Source organism: Phyllostomus discolor, chromosome 7 (assembly GCF_004126475.2).
Source record: "Phyllostomus discolor isolate MPI-MPIP mPhyDis1 chromosome 7, mPhyDis1.pri.v3, whole genome shotgun sequence".
Classification (NCBI taxonomy): domain Eukaryota; kingdom Metazoa; phylum Chordata; class Mammalia; order Chiroptera; family Phyllostomidae; genus Phyllostomus; species Phyllostomus discolor.
In genome coordinates, this window is record NC_040909.2 from 77,459,037 (window position 1) to 77,479,653 (window position 20,617).

The following is a 20,617-nucleotide window of genomic DNA, read 5'->3' on the forward strand; positions in this document are numbered from 1 at the left end:
CATGCATATTTTCTTCTTGAGACAGCACGAATATATCTGAAGGACATTATCCTAAATGAAATAAGCCAGTCAGAGAAAGGCAAATACCATATAATTTCACTCATATGGGGAATCTAATGAACAAGATAAACTAACAAGGAAAATAGAGAGAGACTCAGAGAACAGGATGACAGTATTGTGAGGAGTGGAGATTAGTGGGTGGAAGGATGGAGCAAAAAGGAAATAGGACTCATGCTCATGAGCAACAGTATGGTGATTACTGGGGGCAGAGGGGTATAGAGGACTAAATGATGGAGAAAGACATACAATAAAATAAATACAAAAAATAAATAAAAATACATACAAAAAATAAATAAGTAAAAATTAAATAAAACAAGTTAATAAAATTACTGAATGATAAAGAGAAGCCATTCTTAATGGTGAGACAAAAGCTCAGAAAGTAAAACCAAGAGCCTAAAGGTCAGGACAAAAACCTACAGAGAATGACTCCTTGTCAGCAGTACTAAGCCTTAATAAATGAACTGGAATATGTGCCCTGAGAGACATCAGAATTATTATAGAAATGTGAATACTGTGTGCCTCCCACTCCCCACTTTTTTGTGATTTATAACACAAATTGCCAATCATGCCAGGGATGCCATTTTGGAAGTGGATCCTCTGTCTCAGTTAACACACTTCAGCTGACGCGGTATACTCAGAAATCAGCCATCCATGCCAAACCCTTCCCCAAATGCCAATCACAAGCAAATTTAAGCCACTGACTTTTTTGGCATTGCTTTTTATATATCAGTAAATAACCAGAAGAGCAGTTGATAATAGGAAATTGATATCTCAAGGCGTTTACAAAGAAATAAGAATCAAATTGTTTTTAGACTTCTCTTTACCCCACAGGATTACAGAAAACATTAGACCAATGTCTTTCAATTCCTGAAAGAAAAACTTTAAATTGACAACATAAATCTTATTAAAGCATATTTTCTATAATCTATTTGTTATAATTACACTTTGAATGGTTTTCAGTGTATTCAATATTTAACTGAAAATTTTATTTATATCTTCCATGCATTTAACCTACTCTCCTTTAGAAAATGGATAATCTCAGTGAAAAAAATCTTTTACCCAACAATAATCAGGTAGTGCAGGGTTAAGTTAAAGCAGGTGAGAAACCTTGCACAGTTTAGTAGCACATACTTATCTGAGAACTTTCTTAGCAGAAACTTAGGCAAAAAAGAACATATTATCCATAGTCGATTAATTTGTCATTTTACCACATTAAAGGTATATTTTTTCTTTGGTTTCTTCTTAGTACAATGAGGCTATGAATTTTTCAAAGCTATAACTATATCTTTCATAGAATTTTCCTTACAGATCTTAGTGCTCTCTGATAAAAAATGAATGCTGTAAATACATATATAAGGTCTGTTTGGAAAAAAGTCCATCCACTACTAACATAATGAAAAAAGTTTGCATGACCTCCATGTAACCTGGCAGCTGAGGAGAGTGAACTGGAATGTTCATGTGTGAACAATGACAACTTCACTGACTAGTCAGTGGGGGTGGCAACTCCATTGTGTAAGCATGTTTACTGTGTGGCCATCACATTCAAAATGACTGAGTGAGTAGAGCAATGAACCTACATCAAATTTTCCTTTAAACTTGATAATTCCTCTGTGAATACTATTCAGATGATTCAGAAGGGCACAGCTATGGGCAACTGGTGACTGGCAGCTTCATTAGGACAATGTGCCTGCTCACGCATTACATCTCATGTAGAGCTTTTTGGTGAAACATTAAATCACCCAGATGATGCAGCCCCCTACAACCCTGTGACTTCCGGCTTTTCCCAAAACTAAAATCACCTTTGAAAGAGAAGAGATTTCAGACCATTGATGAGATTCATAAAAATATGATGGGGCAGCTGATGGCAATTGGGAGAACTGTGTGAGGCCCCAAGGTACCTACTTTGAAGGAGATTAAGGCATCATTGTCCTAGCTACAATGTTTCTTGTTTCTTTTTTAATAAATGTCTCTATTTTTCATATTACTTGGCTGTATACCTTCTGGATAGACAGATTAGATATAGACAGATGATATAGATGATATAGATGTAAATATAGATGATATAGACATAGATAGATATAGATATAGATAGATACTGAGCTAGCCAAAATAAAAGACACATTTTTCCATAAAATAAAAGACACATTTTTCGTTTTTACCAATAACTTTATTGATTTGGATGTTTTGAGTATATTGTCTCTCTCTCATATGGTATAATGTTGATTGTTCTTAATAAATGTCTCAATTTGATTTTAGTCTACCTGACTGTAGAGCATTATCCAGTGAAAAATCTCCAGCACAAAACCTTGCAAACCACTTTTGACATTTGATCAGTCACAGCCCCTTCTCCATACATTGCAGAAATATTATTTTATGTTTCAGTTGTGTTTTTTCCTTTCTTCAAATAAAGCATAATATGCCAAAAATGTTGCTCATTTTCTTCCATATTCAATATTAAAATAACTACACAAAAATTCACCAATTTTGATAATTTTTTAAATGCATGTTGATATGACGTCTCTCACATTATGATCTAAAAATGTTTTGAATGAAGTTAAAGACAACTAAGCACTATTAGAACCATCTTATACAAAAAACAAATGAGCTTTGGGAGGTATATATACATTATATTTATGCATATATATGTGTGTCCGTATATATTTACACACATATGCACACACAGGTGTATCCATATAAACCTACCTGTACATTTATATATACACATATACATGTACACATGCATATATGTGTATAGATGTATGCATATATGCACATACATATGGATATATGTATGTATAGATATATACGCATATACATATATATAACAGGATGAAGTATAATTAACTAGGGATATATATATATATGTATATATATAAAATTAACTAGGAATGAAGTAAAAATGATTAGAACTGGAGAGGGGGTTGAATTCCCTCAGACTGAATAACTTACCATGGCAGGTAAGTTATTCTCTTGCTACCTGCTCTGTTTTGCTCATCAAATGACATTGAACAGAGCATCCCTATCAATGTTGCAGAAAGCTCATTTCTTAGCTTTACTTTTGGTTAATTCAAAGCACAGCTGCTTCAAATACAACTAATTACAGCAGCAATTAAAGTTCTTACCTTACCTCTGTCGTCAAGGACACAAGGACTTTTAATGGGAACAAATCTAAATATAAAGGCTTGCTGTCAATTAGCCCTGATGGTCTGAAAAAGTAATGAAGGAGAATGAGTGTTGAGTTACAGCCCTGTACAATAAAAAATATAGTAATACAGCACTTCTTTCTTTCTTGGATCCTACCCAAGAGTTTGGGAGAAGAAAGACAAGAATATTATCTGGGTAATATGATCCTAAGACTATCAGTGGATAATGGTATCCTCAGTCAACTTTGTGCTTGCCCTTACCTCTGACAAAAGATAGGACTGCTACAAATACAAGCCCTGCAATCTAGGAGTAACACAACTGTTCAGCTTCTTGTCACAGATTCTATCAATAGAATGCAGACTAAAAAGGAAGAACGAAATGTGACTCTTGTGGGCAGATTTTTACACTCATTTCTCTTCCAGCAAAATCACCTTTTCTGGTGAGCCTAACTATCACAGACTGGCAATATATTGAAAATATCTTTTTGTTGGGTTTTAAAAATCTTTTTTTCTCTATTCTGATAACTGTAGTAAACTGTGGGAGAGCTAAATTTATGCAATGTGAATTGTTAAGTTATTCCTAAATAAAAAAAATTCAGAAACTTTTCATCCTTAGAATATCCTAGGTGTTGTCTACTAATCTGAAAAACATGGATATATGTACTATTTGGAATGTCTTTGAATCTATAGTTTTCCTCAAACTTGTCACTTGATGCTGAAGGTAGGTAATTAACAGACCTGTCTTCTCTCCTAACTTATAAAGTCATTGAGACTATATTATGGACAATGCCTGGAGTCTTTGTGGCTATCAAATTCTAATTTTTAATTTGTATTTTGATCTGAACTGAACTTGAACTTTGAATTCCTTATTATAATTTCCATTCTATTGATTAAAATTAATGCTAAACATTCCATTGGAAATGATCACTTCCACTTTTTTGGCCCTGTTCATTTTCCTACTTTCCAACTTTTATTATGCAGAGGAAAATATAGTAGTATATTATGATGTTTTACATATAAACATAACAGTATGTTTTACATATAAATTTGGTACCCAGTTTTTTCATAGTCAAACATTAATCTAGTTACTGTGAATGTATTCTTAAGATATGGTTGAGATTTGTAATTAATTGACTTTAAGTAAAGGAGATTATCTTGATGGACTAATTGAACTCTTGTTTGCTACTGGTATGATTACAAAATAATGCAACTGCTATAAAAAACAGTATGAAAGTTCCTTTAAAAATTAAAAATTGAACTACCATATATGATCCAGAAATTCCACATCAGGATACAAAGCTAACATAAATTAAAGTAAGGTCTCAAAGAGAGATTTGTGCACATCTGTTCATAGCAGTGCTATTAGCAATACCCAAAAGGTGAAAACAACTCTGATGTTCATCAATAGATGAATGGGTGAACGAAATGTGACATGCATACAATGGAATATTGTTCACTTGAAAAGGAAAGGAAATCCTGTCATATGCTACTATATGGATGAATCTTGATCTTTGTGATAAGTGAAATAAACCAGCCACAAAAAAAAAATAACAAAATAATTATGGCATGATGCCATTTATATGACTTATCTGAAGTGGTGAGATTCAGAGAAACAGAAAGTAGAATGGCAGTTTTAGAGGGTAAGGAGAAAAGGGAAATTGTTGTTTAATGGCTATATTGTTTCAGAATGGCAAGATGGAAACTTTGGGGAAATCTGTTTCACAACAATGTGAATTTACTTAACCTTAATAAACCATACACTTAAAAATGGTTGAGGGTATATTTAATTTTTTATTACAATAAAATATCTATATAAGAATTCTAGCTCTGCAAAAGCTATAAGCCCATATTTTAAAATTTGGTGGATCTATTTCTAATTGTATTCTAAATTTTGAATTTTGTACTTTATGAAATTTTACATTTGTTTTGTACAATAGTTACTGTTAATTCCAACATAATTTCTTTGGTCATAATGCCACCTTAGTTCTTATTCCCATCTCAAGAATTTTAAGTGAAAATATCTTCTTCTGTGACTCTATTTTTCTGCTTAATCTTGGTTTTGGACTTTATCAACCACTTGCATCTCTCCCATTGGTATGTCAGCTACCATCTCAAGGGCTGCAGATTTTAAGTTCTTTTCTAGATTGTAAAGAGATCCTACATTTCTCTATGCTGCAGCTGTCTACCTGTTGGGCAGCTGTCTTTGATCTTATGTCATATGTTCTTGGTTTAGTGGTATTTCACTTCCATACTTGACTGTATATAAAATCTTGTTGCTTGGATTTATGATTTAAAATTTGAAATATTGTAGTCATCTAATATTTCTTTCATTTTATTGGAATAAAATGCTGAAAAAATATAAGTAGTTTTGTTTCTCTTCAAGATTATGTTATTTTAGTAATTAATATTTATTAGATAAGGTCATTAAACTAGTCATGAATCTACCATTATTATACAGTTTATGCAGTTCCATCTTGTACAAAATAATAATAATAAACTACCTTATTAATCCAAATAAGCTATTTCTATATCTGTCCTTTAAAATACCAACCTGGTCACTCTGTCAAAAATAGGGAATGAAGAGAGTCTACCATAGCACATTCTTGGTGAATGCATGCTGACTGCAGCTAATCATGACCTTTCTCAGTCCTCAAAAACCATCCATCCATTTAGTATTCCCTTCAAATATTTTACTGAGCATAAATGTCAAGATCCCTCATCTCTGGCTTTAAGACACTGCCTAACCTTTACAGAAACTTGGGACATTTGCCTTTCTTTACACTCATGGCAGCTCCCCTATTATCAATAACTCCTCAAAGATTGCTGACATTGATCTTATCTTTAAAATGACTCAGTGGCCTAAATTAGATACTTCCTGAGCTAGGGAAGTGAAGTGATTTGAAGAATTGCTACACCCTTTCTATCTCTTGAACTATTTCAATGTTAATTTCTCTTCACCATTTTAGTTTTACCTTTCCAAAAAATAATCATTCTTTTTGACAGAAAAGATGGAAACAAAATTGAGGTTAAGGAGGTAGTTTTTTTCTCATTTATTATCATAGTTACTTGGCATAAGGAGATGAACTTATAATCTTGATCACAGTATACCTAAAACTTTGTTTCCTTTGAGGATTTGAAAATGCACTTTGAGAATCAGTCTTCCTATTTATGTTCTAATACATCTGTTGATGTTTTCTTATCCTGTCTAATTTTCCTTCCTTTTATATTTGACTTATTATATTTTTGTGTATCTGTGCTCATTAAAGAATATCATAGGAAGCACTTTGGTCTTCATGAACAACTCCCATGTTTTTGTTTTTGTTTTGTACTGAGGTCAGTCATGATTGTATGGCCAGAGCACCATTCTGAGAGACTGACTCTTATATAGAACAATTTCCCTAACTATATTTATTTACTTATAATAGATGCTTAAACTACTGCTTGGAACAGCACATACAACTGCTTTTGTAATGCATAACCAGTTACTCCTAAAGTCACTGAGGAGCGACTACATCCTCATTGTGATTTCATAAAACAAATTCCTGATATTGATTCATTTAGACCTGTATTAGCAGTTCTTATTTTTTCCTTTATTTCCTGGGATATAAAGTTATTAGCAAGGGGAAAGTATCAATATTTTCCCTTAGTACCTTACTGATATTGAAGGCCCCAATGGTATCATGGTTCTTCGCAGCTCAGTTTTGTGATCTATATCTGGCTTAGCGTTTATAGTAAAGGTTCCCACATGTCTATCCGCCATTGGAAAACTAAAGCTGGTTAAGTCTATCAACCCTAGAACTTAACACCAAACATTTAAATGTGGAAGTTTAAGGCCATGGCTGTAAATATCATTTCAAATAGTTACTCATGTGAATATGAAGGTTAGCCATGTCCGGGAAACATTCATTTAGATCAGACTCTCACAAATTCTAACTTTTATTCTGCCTCAATTTTTTTACCCATGCATTTATGGTTGTGCTTTCACCATCCAATTTGGAATTTCCACTGATCTGATATTATCACTCTTCTCTTTTCATGTATACTTTTTATCAGAATGCTCATAAATCACTGCTACCTCCCATTTATTAATCTCACATTATCAAACCCATCAATACCCATAAAGTCAAAAGTATCTTAGCAAATATTTGTTAATTTAGTCCATTACACATATTCTGATCTTTTTTTTTTCTTTGTTCGAGATTTCATCTAAGAAATCACCTGTGGCTTTCTTTACTTACATGACATTGCAGAAAAATCTAATTTACAATTTTAATAATAGTTTTTTTGATTGCCATTTATTTTTATTGTTTTTATTTTAAAGTCATCTCATGTATATTAACAAGTCTCCCAAGAATTATATTATTTCAGGTCTGTGTTGCTGTTGTTGTTGATGATAGGATGCTGAGAGAAAAACTAATTCGAAAATGAAAAGGACCAGAAGGGTGAAGTACATAACCATTATATCTAAATATTCTATAAAAGAAAAATATCATTTTTGTAATAGTGAAGGCAAATACCTGAAAGATTAAAAAATAACTTACTATTGAATGTTACTCTAAGTGAAATAAAGAAAATTCTACAGGGAACCAACAGGGAAGGGAAGGAAGTCAGGATTCAAATCAACAATTTGGAACATAAGGAAGAAATAAACACTCTATCAGAACAGAAAGAAGAAACAAGAATTTAGACAAACAAGGATAGTATAAGAAGACTCTGGGCCAAAACATACCAACATCTGAATTATAGGGATACCAGAGGAAGAACAGGTAGGGCAAAAAAATTAAAACTTATTTGAAAACAAATGAAAGAAAACTTCCCTAATTAGGTGAAGGAAATAGACATACAAGTCCAGGAAGCATAGAGAGGTCCAAATAAGTTGGTCCCAAAAAGGGCCACACTAAGGCAAATCATAATTAAACTGCTGAAGTTTAAAGATAGAGAGTCTTAAAAACAGCAAGAGAAAAGCAGAGTTACCTACAAAGGAGTTTCCATAAGACTTTCAGCTGATTTCTCAAAAGAAAATTAGCAGGCTAGAAGGGACTGGTAAGAACTATTCAAAATGATGACAAACAAGGACCTACAACTTAGATTACTCTATCCAGCAAAGCTATCATTTAGAACTGTAGGGCAGATAAAATGTCTCCCAGGAAAGGTAAATCTAAAGGACTGCATCATTACCAAGTCATTATCACATGAAATGTTAAGGGACTTAAGAAAACAAAGATCACACCTATAAACACTAAAATGACAACAGATTCACAACTACCAACAACAATCTAAAACTAAACTAAACTAAACTAAGCAAACAACCAGAAACAGGAATAGAATCATAGGTGTGGACATTATTTGGAGGGTTATTGGCTGGGAGATGAAGGGGGAGAATGGGAGAAAAGATTCAGGGTTTAAAAAGCATAATTGGTAGGTACAAAATAGATAGGGGGAGGTTAAGAATACTTTAGGAATGGAGAAGCCAAAGAACTTATATTCATGACCCATGGACATGAACTAAGGGGCAGATTGCTGGAGGGAAGGGGGATACCAGATAGAGAGTGGCATTGGGTAGAGGGGAACAAGGTGGAAAAATTGGGACAACTATAATAACATAATCAATAAAAATACTTAAAAATATAGCTCTCTTTTTCTTCCCTTGTGTGCCAAGACATGTCTTCTTTGTGTGGCCATAGATATGTACATACATTTTAGATCATCCTTATGCAGAAAATAAATTTTTTAAAGATTTTATTTATTTATTTTTTAGATAAGGAAGGGAGGGAAAAAGAGAGAGAGAGAGAAACATCAATGTGCAATTGCTGGCGACTGTGGCCTGCAACCCAGGCATGTACCCTGACTGGGAATCAAACCTGCGACACTTTGGTTCACAGCCCATGCTCAATCCACTGAGCTACACCAGCCAGGGTTGCAGAAAATAATTTGTATCTAAAGTTATCCAGATGAAACTTCTATTTACTAATAGATATTTATTTTGATATTTGCCTTTTACACCAAAGTTTTAATTCTACTTCCCAATTCTGCACAAACCTCTTTTTTAAAAATAGTTTTTTTAGATTCTTTCAACTGTATTGCTTATATGTTTATAATAAAAAAGTAAAATTTTGAAATATTTTGTTAATAAGGTCAGAAGGGGAGGAAATTTCATCCTGCATAGATAGCTTGTACCCCCCCCCAAAAAAAAAAACAACAATACACTTTAGCTCTACATGTGTATTTACAGTCTACTCAGAATTATTTTAATTTTTATTCAGAAGTTTGTATTTCTAGGTAGGGGATGAAGAATGCCACAATGCTTAAAGAAAAAGTCTACCTGCACTGAACGTACTGTCTGGATTAGAATTACAACAAATGGCAGGCATTACCACACAGTATAGCAAATTCTGTAGTAAGGAAAGACAAGATGTTGAAGTACCATAAAATGCTCTTCTAAACCATACCTGGAAATCAAACCAATCATCCAGCATCAGCCTAAGGTGAATCACAAATTTCCCAAGATTACTTAAAACACAGTAAATGATCCTTTTTTTTTTTTTTTTTTGCTCCCATGAAGCTAAGAGTCACTGTGTATGGGTAAAGTCTCATAACTGTTTCAATCTTCTCCACTGTCTTCTATGCAATCATAATGCCTTTAATGCACCCCAGGTTCATAAGTTTGGCCTTGATTTCTTATACATTTTTGTCCCTTTAACTTTCCTTTTTTGATAACACCATAATTGAAGTAATGAATTAATACTGAGGTTAGCAGCTCAGATGATATAAATAAACTTTACAGTCATTTCATGACATCTGTATCCCTGTTGTTCAGATGGTAAAATTGAATCACAGTCAAGTAGCTTGTCCACGGTTCCACAGACAGTAGGTGCTAGAAGCAGAATAGCTCTAGTATCTGTGCTTTTATCCTCTGTACTCTGCTGTATCTCATATCTCACTTGAGGAGAACATCAAACAGAAAAGTTCTTAACTTTTTACTGAAGTGACTTGAAACCAGACTAAACAATAAAATTATAAGAACCTGGACATGTTTAATATAGAGAAGATAAAATTGAGTAGAAAAAATGGTAATCAACATCAAATATGTGAAGAACTACTATGCAGATCAGGAATAGTACTTTTCAGATTTTAGGCCAAAAGATGGAAAAGAATTTTTAATGTTACACATATTTTATGTGACATTTAATCAGTCTCAAGAGGAGGAAGTAGCAAATATGTATAATTTGTAGTTATCTATTTAGGTGAATAAGTGAGAATGTGGTTATATAAGTGCATACTAAATGAACATCTTCGTTGAGCTACTGAGAAACAAGACTGCTGACAAGAAAAATATCCCTACAAACATATGCTGTTCTATGGTGCACTGCTGTCACACAAATAGTAGGAGTCAAGTACAAAATTCATGATTTCTCACTTTTTTCCTGCCAGAATTTATTCTCAAATTATAGAAACCATGATTAGTATCCACAAAGAAAGAAAAATTTAATATGTTTTTTAGTATAGACAATTATTTCATTAGTTTATGGCCATATTTTAAGAATACATATTTACTGGCCTTGAGGTTCCAAATGTATAGCAGAATTTAAAAAATCACTCCAGTAGCATATTAAGCAGTGGGATGACTCTTGAGATATCATTGTTAAGAAAATTAATATATTATCATATATAAATTCCAACAAATTTGATATTTTAATTAGTTATTTGTAGCTATGATATAGATCATATGTGCATATATGATAACTTCATATAAATATAACATCTTAATAGTAGGTTTTTAGAAAAAACAATGTATAAGTATTTGTGTAAATATAAACAGATATACAATTGTGTAATTTTACCTGTGTTTGTTAGAGGGTGCAAGTATATACTTAATAATTAGTAATAATAAAACATACATTTTTAAATTTTGCTAACATAAAATCTTAAATCTACAAGCCTCAACCAAAACTCTTTAATCCTAATGTTTAACTGTTTATTCTAATTAAGGAATCAGATTTTTAGTATCACATTTTAATTTTTATTTTTAAAATAAAGTATATAATTATTTGAAAATAATAGTAGATAATTATTCATTGATAATTAGTTGCACATTTAGTATTATTATAATAGTTGAAAGCAAATATTATATTTCAAAGTATGACATTCAAATTATGGATAAGCATATCCCTGTCAAAATTGATACCTATCTTGGTACCAGTATCCCTAATTTTTTAAAGAATACTAATTTAAGCCTCTCTGTTTATTACAATTATACATATTTATGGAAAGGCTCACAGGCTTAAGATATTTATTAATGAAGTCATGTCATACTAAAGTAATCAAGTCAAAAGTTCAAAAAAATCACACAAAAAGACCTAACTATTTTTAGGACTACTTTGTTTCTATAAAAAAATGAGTTTTTTTTTCAGTGTGTTGATTACCCAAGTTTGTGGCTCCTTTACCTATTGACAAAAATATTCATATTAAAACCAAAAATTTTTCAACATGAAATCATAATTCTAAGGTTGATACTAAAACTGAATGTCCTTTTTTCCCCTTCTTTGAGTTTATCAGGAGCTTTTCTTCATATTAACTTTGAGGCATTTGTACCTTCTTATACTGACTTAATAAAATATTGCTGTTTAATAGACATTCTACTTTTTATAGAGTAATGATAACTGCTTAAGATTTAACAAACCCTGGGGGAAAAAAAAAACATGCAGCTTCAACAACTAATGTTCAAAATATTAATCAGGACTTGGATTCTAATTTGCTTCTGATGCAATATTAAAGCAAAATATGTATAAAGTATTAAAGTTACATTAGTTCTACATTTATTTTTATTGTAGAATAGAGCCTACCTACCTAGATTATTTTATTTTCAAGGATATATTTTTTGCTAAATTCTGCCAAATATATTTTATTTTTTAACAGGCGGGAATAATTCTCTATAACTTAAATAATAATTGCATTAACTAAATAACTATTTAATGTTCTTATATTGACAACACAAGTAAGTCTTGAGAAAGACCATTGTTGAAATATAGTCAAATACAATATTAAAATATCTAGAGATACAATTTTACTAATAAATCAGGACTCTTCTATGCATGTGTAATATATCATCTTTACAAATAAATCTTGATAAGAGAATTTTTATAATATATGTCCTAACTATTTTTACTTACATTACAAACTTTAAAGTATTATATCAGAGCTTAAATGCAAAGTGAAAACAAAATTGAAAAACATCTAAGAGTTTAAATACAACAGACTACATTTACCAGTTATTTTAAGAGAGCTGGACGTAGGGTCTTGAAGAGGAGAAAAGACTGGCTCCAAGGTTTGGAAAAGAAAAATACTGATTGAGTGGAGTGTAACCATGTTAAAAAAATAAGGAGTAATAAAACCTCACAGGCTATAGCAGTTATTCAGTTAGCAAATAGGACTATTAACTTAAATTCTTCCTCATTGTTTTTGTATAACATACTTCAGTCTGTTAATCATAACAAACTAAGAATACAAGGTCTGTCCACAAGATATCCAGCCATGTAATATGAAAAAATAGAGACATTTATTGAAGAAGACATAAGATCCAAGAAACATTGTACATGGGACAATGACACCTCAGTCTCCTTCCAAGTAAGCACCTTGGGGCCTTACACAGTTCTCCCAGTCACCATCAGCTCCCCTGTCATTTTTGATGAATCTCATCAACAGTCTGAAATCTCCTCCCTCTCAAAGGTTACTTCAGTTTTAGGAAAAGCCAGGAGTCACAGGGATCGAAAGCTGGGCTGAAGCAGGGGCTGAGTCACCTGGGTGATTTGATGTTTCACCAGAAAACTCTGTATGAGATGTATGCTTAAGCAGGCACATTGTCTTGATGAAGCTGCCAATCACCAGTTGCCATAGCTGTGGCCTTCTGAATCATCTGAATACTTTCTGTGGAGAAATGCTCAAGCTTAACTCAAATCCTGATGCAGAGTTGTTGCTCTACTTGCTCAGTCATTTTGAATGAGTTAGCAACACAGTACATATGCTCACTCAATGGCGTCTACCACCTCCACTGACTAGTACAGGTAAGTCATCATGTTCACACATGCACATTCCAGTCCACTCTCCTTAGCTGCCACGTTACATCAATGTCATAGAAAACCACTCTCATTGTATTAACGATGGCTGGTCTTTTGCCAGACAGACCTTGAATATTCCATCATAAACATCATTCCACCTTGTCTTGTTTTTCTGTTAAATTTGTAGTTAGAAGATACCAATTTTCATCTGAAACGGAAAACTCAAACTCTGAGTTAATCACCCTACCCTAGCACTTGATATTTAATCATATCTTTGACAGGTTTTGATTCAGAAGTAAATTAGATCAGACTCTATGAAAGTTAATAATTGAATAAACTTAAATGGAAGCTATTACAAGGTAACACTTGAGATCTTTTTCCCCTTTGAAAGTAACAATGTAAACCTCAATAAGGTATTATACTCTTCTTATTGAAACTTAGAGAAAGAAGTATTCCAAGTCATGAAAAGCAAGGACCTACATCCAAGATTGCTCTATCCAGCAAAGCTTTCATTTAGAATGGCAAAGGGCAGTAATTAAAGTGCTTCCCAGATAAGGTCAAGGTTAAAGGAGTTCATCATCACCAAGCCCTTATTATATGAAATGTTAAAGGGATTTATCTAAGCAAAAAAGAAGATAAAAAATATGTACAGTAAAATGACAGGAAAGTCACAATTATTAACAACCGCACCTAACACAAAAACAAAAACAAAGACAACAACTAGAACAGGAGCAGAACCACAGAAATGGAGATCACATGGACTGTTATCAACAGGGGAATGGGGGAGGGGAGAGAGAAGGAGAAAAGGTAGAGAATAAGTAGCATAGACGGTAGGTAGAAAATAGACAAGGGAGAGTAAGAATAGTATGGGAAATAGAGAAGCCAAAAAAACTTATATGTATGTATGGACACATGGACATGAACTAAAGGGGGGCATGTGGGTGGGAGGGGGTGTACAGGGTGGAGGGGAGTGAAGTAGGGAAATGGGACAACTGTAATAGCATAATCAACAAAATATATTTTTAAAAAAGAAACTTAGAGGATCTTAAATGTCCTTAAGTATTTGTGTTATCTGTCAATATTTCATAACAACATTGTGTATAATAAAAATTATCTTATTTATAAAAGAACGAATGGAATTTATAATACAGGCATAAAATTAAAATAAATAGGGCACTACAGTTTACTACAAACCCAGAACAAACTTCATCTGAAAACAATATGTAAGGAGAAAAACCTCTGATTTGCCCAAAACAATACTGCCTGTCAAACTGTTAGGTGGTGTGAACTGTGTAACATACTGCTTTAATTTGTGGGTATACCAAAAATTACAATAGTCCATTTCCCAATTATCCAGTAAATTTAAAACATATACCAGTCACTCTTTGTTACACATGAGTGCTATTTTTCTGGAGGATATGATGAGTAGATGGTAAATACTTGGACCTTTTGAGTTTGAGATATTGGTTACTAATGATCTAGAGATGAAAGGCTTTGGAACCCAATTATCGTTTCTTTTCCTATCAAATCTTTTATATGTAACTTTTAAAATAATAAACCATATTTTCATGTATGTTATAAAGTCATGAAGGGAGTATAAAATGAACAAGATACCTTTCCTAAACTACATATATTTTATGACATTATTCATTGGTTTTGAGTGTATTTGTTATTCACTCAGTCTTTGGGCATTCTTAAACTCACAACCTACAAGAGGAAATGACCTAAACATGAAAAATGTATTAAAACAGTATACTTTTAAAGGATCTGAGATTTGTGGCCAAGGCTTACATCTTCCTCCTTCAATTTATTGAGACTGGAATCTTCAGTATTCTAAACAAGGGATATTATAGGTTCAGAGTAGCTTCAGGAGAACCATATGAAACATATTAAAGGAAGTCTGGTCAAAGGAAGTGTTTTACTACTACTGACGCTCTCACCACTCTTTAAAACTTGATCTCTGTTGCTAATATAATTTTTAAAGCACATGAAAAATTTATAGTCAATAAAAATTTTTCAAAATAAAAACATATTCAGTATTACTGTTAATGGTTTCTCCTTTACTCCAGTTTATAGAATATTATTTTATTGGTTAAAATAGAGCATTGATTCCATGTGTTCACTCTCAGATTATTCTATTTTGAAAAAGATTACTTTAAATATGACCGACTATTTCTGGATCTTCAGATTATGAAAACACAATGTTATCTATGCAATATACTAAATAAAGATAAATTTTAATGGTAGTATATAAATATTCTTGTAACATGCATGCTCTGATAAAAAAAAGATTCCTTAAACAGGGTGGTGCTTAGATTTTATGGCAGAGTATTTTAATATTTTAGCAGAAATCACTAAAGTATGAGCAAGTTTGTTATGCTGTAAGAATGAATAAATTCAATGGCATTTAGCCTTTTCTTAATTATTATTTTTCAATTTTAAGTTTGCGTTCAGATATACTTTTCACTTCTGCATTCCAAAAATAAACAATGTACAAGGACATTTAACCAGTTAATGAATTTTTAGGGGGAAAGTAGTATTACCACTTAATACTGGATTACAAAGAAAAGACTATTTCTGAAGGAATTGTTACTTTATGAGTGCAGTGTCTGAGAATTACATAAAGGGGCTTCATTCTCCCGTTCAGGTCTGAAAGGATGAGAACAAGATGTTCATCTATGGAACAAATGTCTTTCTCTGCTCATCTCCAACTCAGTTTATTGAAGTCAAAAGAAGCATGACTTACTTGATGAAGATATGCATCTGTTCAATGGATTAAGGTATTCATTTTTTTTCTGCACTTTTTGGTATGTGTTATATTATGAAATTTTTCAACATATATAAAAGTATAGAGAACACATAACTCCCACACACATAACAATCACTCAGTTATCACTCAGGTTTAATAATTTAAATATATCACCCAAAAGATTTAATCTATAATACTCACACCCCCTCCTTCCAATTATTTTAAAAAAACTGCAAACTACATATCTTTTATCCATAAAAATATCAGTATTTCTAAAATAGAAGGGCTTTTTGAAATGTGCATCATTACACACCTAAAATTTCTTAACTTCTCATGTCATTAAATGTTCTAATAGTATGCATGATTGTTCCATAATATTTCAAAAAGTTAGTGAAACCATATCCAAGTTAACTTTGTATGTTGTAATGGGTTGATATGTTTCTCAAGTCTCATTTAGTTTATAAGATTCCCCACCCATTTTCCCCTCTTGAAACTTACATTTAAGAAACTGTCTGAAAACTCTTCCCCTTCCCCCCTATTAGCCCCTCCACCTCCCCTCTGGTTACTGTCTGTTTGTTATTCATTCAATGTCTCTGGTTATATGCTGCTTGCTTGTTTGTGTTGTTGAGTATGTTCCACTTATAGGTGAGATAATATGGTATTTGTCTTTCACTGCCTGGCTTATTTCACTTAGCATAATGCTTTCCAGTTCCATCCATGCTCTCAAAAAGGGTAGGAGTTCCTTCTTTCTTTCTGCTGCATAGTATTCCATCATGTAAATGTACCACAGTTTTTTGATCCACTCATTTACTGATGGGATCTTTATCATTTCCGTTCTCCTACTCACTTTTCAAGTTCCTTTAAGTATAAAGTTAGATTGTTTACTTGAGCTTTTTCTTGTTTTTTTTTTTTTTTTTTTAAGATAGGCCTGTAATGTGGCAGGGGCTCCACCTGCAGAGCCCTGGCTGATCTCTCAAAGAAGAAGGGCCAGGAGCCTGTTCCTCATTGGGCTTTTATTGGGTTCAATTTGCACAGGAATACAGGTAAAGTTCATCAGTCATTGACAGGCAGTAATGATCAAATAATAGATAACATACAAAAAACTCTGAGGGCTTATTCTGAGTCAAGGTCAGTTAGCTAAAGGGCTGTAAAACTTTGGGAAACAAACTCATTTCATGCTGGGACCCTTATCAGAAAATTGAGGACATTCTTAGCAAAGCAGGTTTCACAGGATTTTATGCATTTTTTCTGAGGCCTGATTGCCCCAGGGAACCTGCCCTTTCCAGCACAGGGCCACATCCACCTCTGGCATTGTTTGAGGCTGGGGAAGTAAGGTAGCCAAGAGATTAGGAGACTTCTTACAGATAAAATGAGGACTCGGGCTATGTCAAAGTTGAGGGATGAGGGTTATCACCCCCTTTTTCTATAGTTCCCCAAGTCCTTTCCTGAGGGTCCCTTCATAACTGTGGCTTTCTTAGGTCATCCCTCCCTTGAGGAATCTTACCCATCATTGGTTAACCAGTCATCCACATAGGGCCAAGCAGGGTGAAGTAAAGGGGGGCAGAAGTGGTACCCCTGCCAAGAAAATAAGCTTTGTCTCCTTAGTGGCTTATGGTCCCAAGGTCTCTTAATCAGCCTTAGCCATGGGGAGTTACAGCTTCTGAAACCAGGCAGGGCAGTTTCCAACACTGTAATGCTATGAATTTTCCTCTTAGGTTTCCTTTCCCAGTGTCCAGAGATTTGGATTGTTGTCTCCTCATTTTATTTGTTTCAAGTTATCTTTTCACTTCTTCCTTGAGTTTGCTGTTGACCCATTCATTGTTTAATAGTATGTTATTTAGCTTCTATGTCTTTGTGTGTTTTTTCAGTGTTCTTCTTGTGATTGATTTGTAGATTCATAGCATTGTGGTCAAAGAAGATGCTAGATACTATTTCAATATTCTTAAATTTACTGAGACTTATTTTTTGTCCTAACATGTAGTCTACCCTAGAATCCTCCAAGTGCACTTGAAATGGATGTATATTCTTCTGCTTTGGGATGAAATGCTCTGAAGATATTAATTAATTCCTTTTGATCTGTTGTGTCATTTAAAGCTACTGTCTCCTGTTGATTCCCTGCCTGGGAGATCTATCCATTGAAGTCAATGAGTTGTTAAAATCCCTAACTATGGCCGTATTTCTGTCAATATCCCTTTATGTTCATCGAGATTTATTTTACATATTTAGTTGCTCCTATGTTGGGTGCATAGAGGTTTACTAGGGTTATATCCTTTGTTGGATTTTTCCCTTTATCATTTTGTAGTGTGCTTCTTTGTCTTTTTCTGTACCCTTGGTTTTAAAGTCTTTTATGTCAGATATACATACTACTACTCCAGCTTGTTTTCTTCTTTTTTTCATTTTTATAAAATATCTTTTTCCAACCCTTTGTTTTTAGTCTGTCTAAGATGGGTTTCTTGGAACCAGCATATAAGTGGCTCTTGTTTTTTAATTCATCAGCTAATCTATGTCTCTTGGTCAGAGCATTTAAGCCATTTACATTTAAGGTGATTATTTTTTTGTTGTTGTTGAAATTCCATTATTTTTTCTTTTCTTTTTTTATTCTTGTTCAAGTACAGTTGTCTATGAATGAATAGGTCTGGATAGCATTATGCTAAGAGAAGTAAGCCAAGTGGTAAAAGACAATACCATATGATCTCACTTATAAGCAGAACCTAATCAACAAAACAAACAAGCAGGCAAAATATAACCAGAGACATTGAAATAAAAAAACAAACTGTCAGTATCCCAGGGGAGAAGTATAATGGGGAAAAATAGGGGCAGGGTAATCAAGGAACATGAATTAAGGTGATTACTGATAGATACATATGTAATGCCATTTTATTGTTAGACTGCCTTCCTCTTTCTTTCTTTCTTTTCTTTTTCTTCTTTCTTTCTTTCTCTTCTTTCTTTCTTTCTTTTCTTTCTTTCTTTTTCTTTCTTTCTTCTTTTCTTTCTTTTCTTTCTTTCTTTTTCTTTCTTTTTCTTTTCTTTCTTTCTTTTCTTTCTTCTTCTTTCTTTCTCTTTTTTTCTCTTCTTTCTCTTCTTTTCTTCTTCTTTTCTTTCTTTTTCTTTTTCTTTCTTTTTTTTTCTTTCTTTCTTTCTTTCTTTTCTTGTCTTTCTTTTTTTTTTCTTTCTTTCTTTCTTCTTTCTTTCTTTCTTTCTTTTTTCTTTTGTTTTCTTTCTTTCTTTTCTTTCTTTTCTTCTTTCTTATCTCTTCTTCTTTCTTTCTTTCTTCTCTTCTCTTTTTCTTTCTCTTATTCTTCTTTTCTTCTCTCTGTTCCTTTCTTTTTTTTTCTCTTCTTTTCATCTTCTTTCTTTCTTTCTTTTTTCTTTCTTTCTTTCTTTCTTTCTGCCACTTCCTTTCTTATCTTTCTTTTTCTTTCTTTCTTTCTTCGTCTCTTTCTTCTTTTTCTGTCTTTGCTTTCTTTTCTTTCCTTTTTCTTTTTCTTCTTTTTTCTTATTCTTTCTTTCTTTCTTCTTTCTTTCCTTTCTTTCTCTTTTTCTTATTTTTCTTCTTAAAGCAAGCCCTTAATGTTGTTGCTATACTTGGTTTGCTGTTAAAAAACTCCTTTAAACTTTTTCTTGTCTGTGAAGCTCCTTTTTCTCTTTCAATTTTAACAAGGCTACTTGCTTCGTAAAGTAGCCTTGGTTGCAGGTTCTTGTTTTCATCACGTGGCTATTTCATGACACTCCCTTTTGGCCTGATATGTTTCTGTTGAGTATAACAAATGCCAGTCTAACTGGTGCTCCCATGTAGGTAACTCCCTGCTTTCTCTTGATGCCTTTAGTATTCTTTGTCTTTAAGCCTTTTATTTTAATTATGATGTGTCATGGTGTAGGCCTTCTGTGTCCAACTTATCTGGGACTCTCTGAGCTTCTGGACTTGTGTGACTTTTTCCTTCACTAGATTAGGGAAACTTTGGTCACTATTCTTCAAATAGGTTATGAATCCTTTGTTTGCTATCTTCTCCTTCTGGTATTCCTATGATGCAGATGTTGTGACAATTCATATCATCTAACATCTTGGACTTCAACCCAAGATGGAGGTGTAGGTAGACATACTGTGCCTCCTCACACAACCAAAAGAAAGACAATGACAAATTTAAGAACAAAAAAACAGAACTGACAGAAAAATTGAACCATATGGAAGTCTGACCACCAAGGAGTTAAAGAAGAAATAAGGAACCATTCTGCATGGCATGGGCCCAGCTCCCACTTGGAAAGGCCAGTGGAATGCAAGGCCTGGTACACAGGGCCCACACCCATGGATGGGTTCTCCCATGTAGTCTCAGGTCTGCACTGTACCTGGGCCACTTTAGACTTGCTTTTTGCTAAAACTCCCTCACCTGGAATTGAAACAGCAAATGTTTACTGCATATCTTTAAAGTGACTTCCTAAAATCTATGTTAAGCCTTCAAGGACGCGTAACCAGTTTCGAACCAGTTCGACCACTTTCCTTTGCATTTGTAAATATCCTCTTCTGTGATGTGATTAGCAGCATCCCCCCCTTTGTTTTTCTTAAATGTAACCACCTAAAGTGAACCTGTGCATAGTAAATGAGAACCATCCTC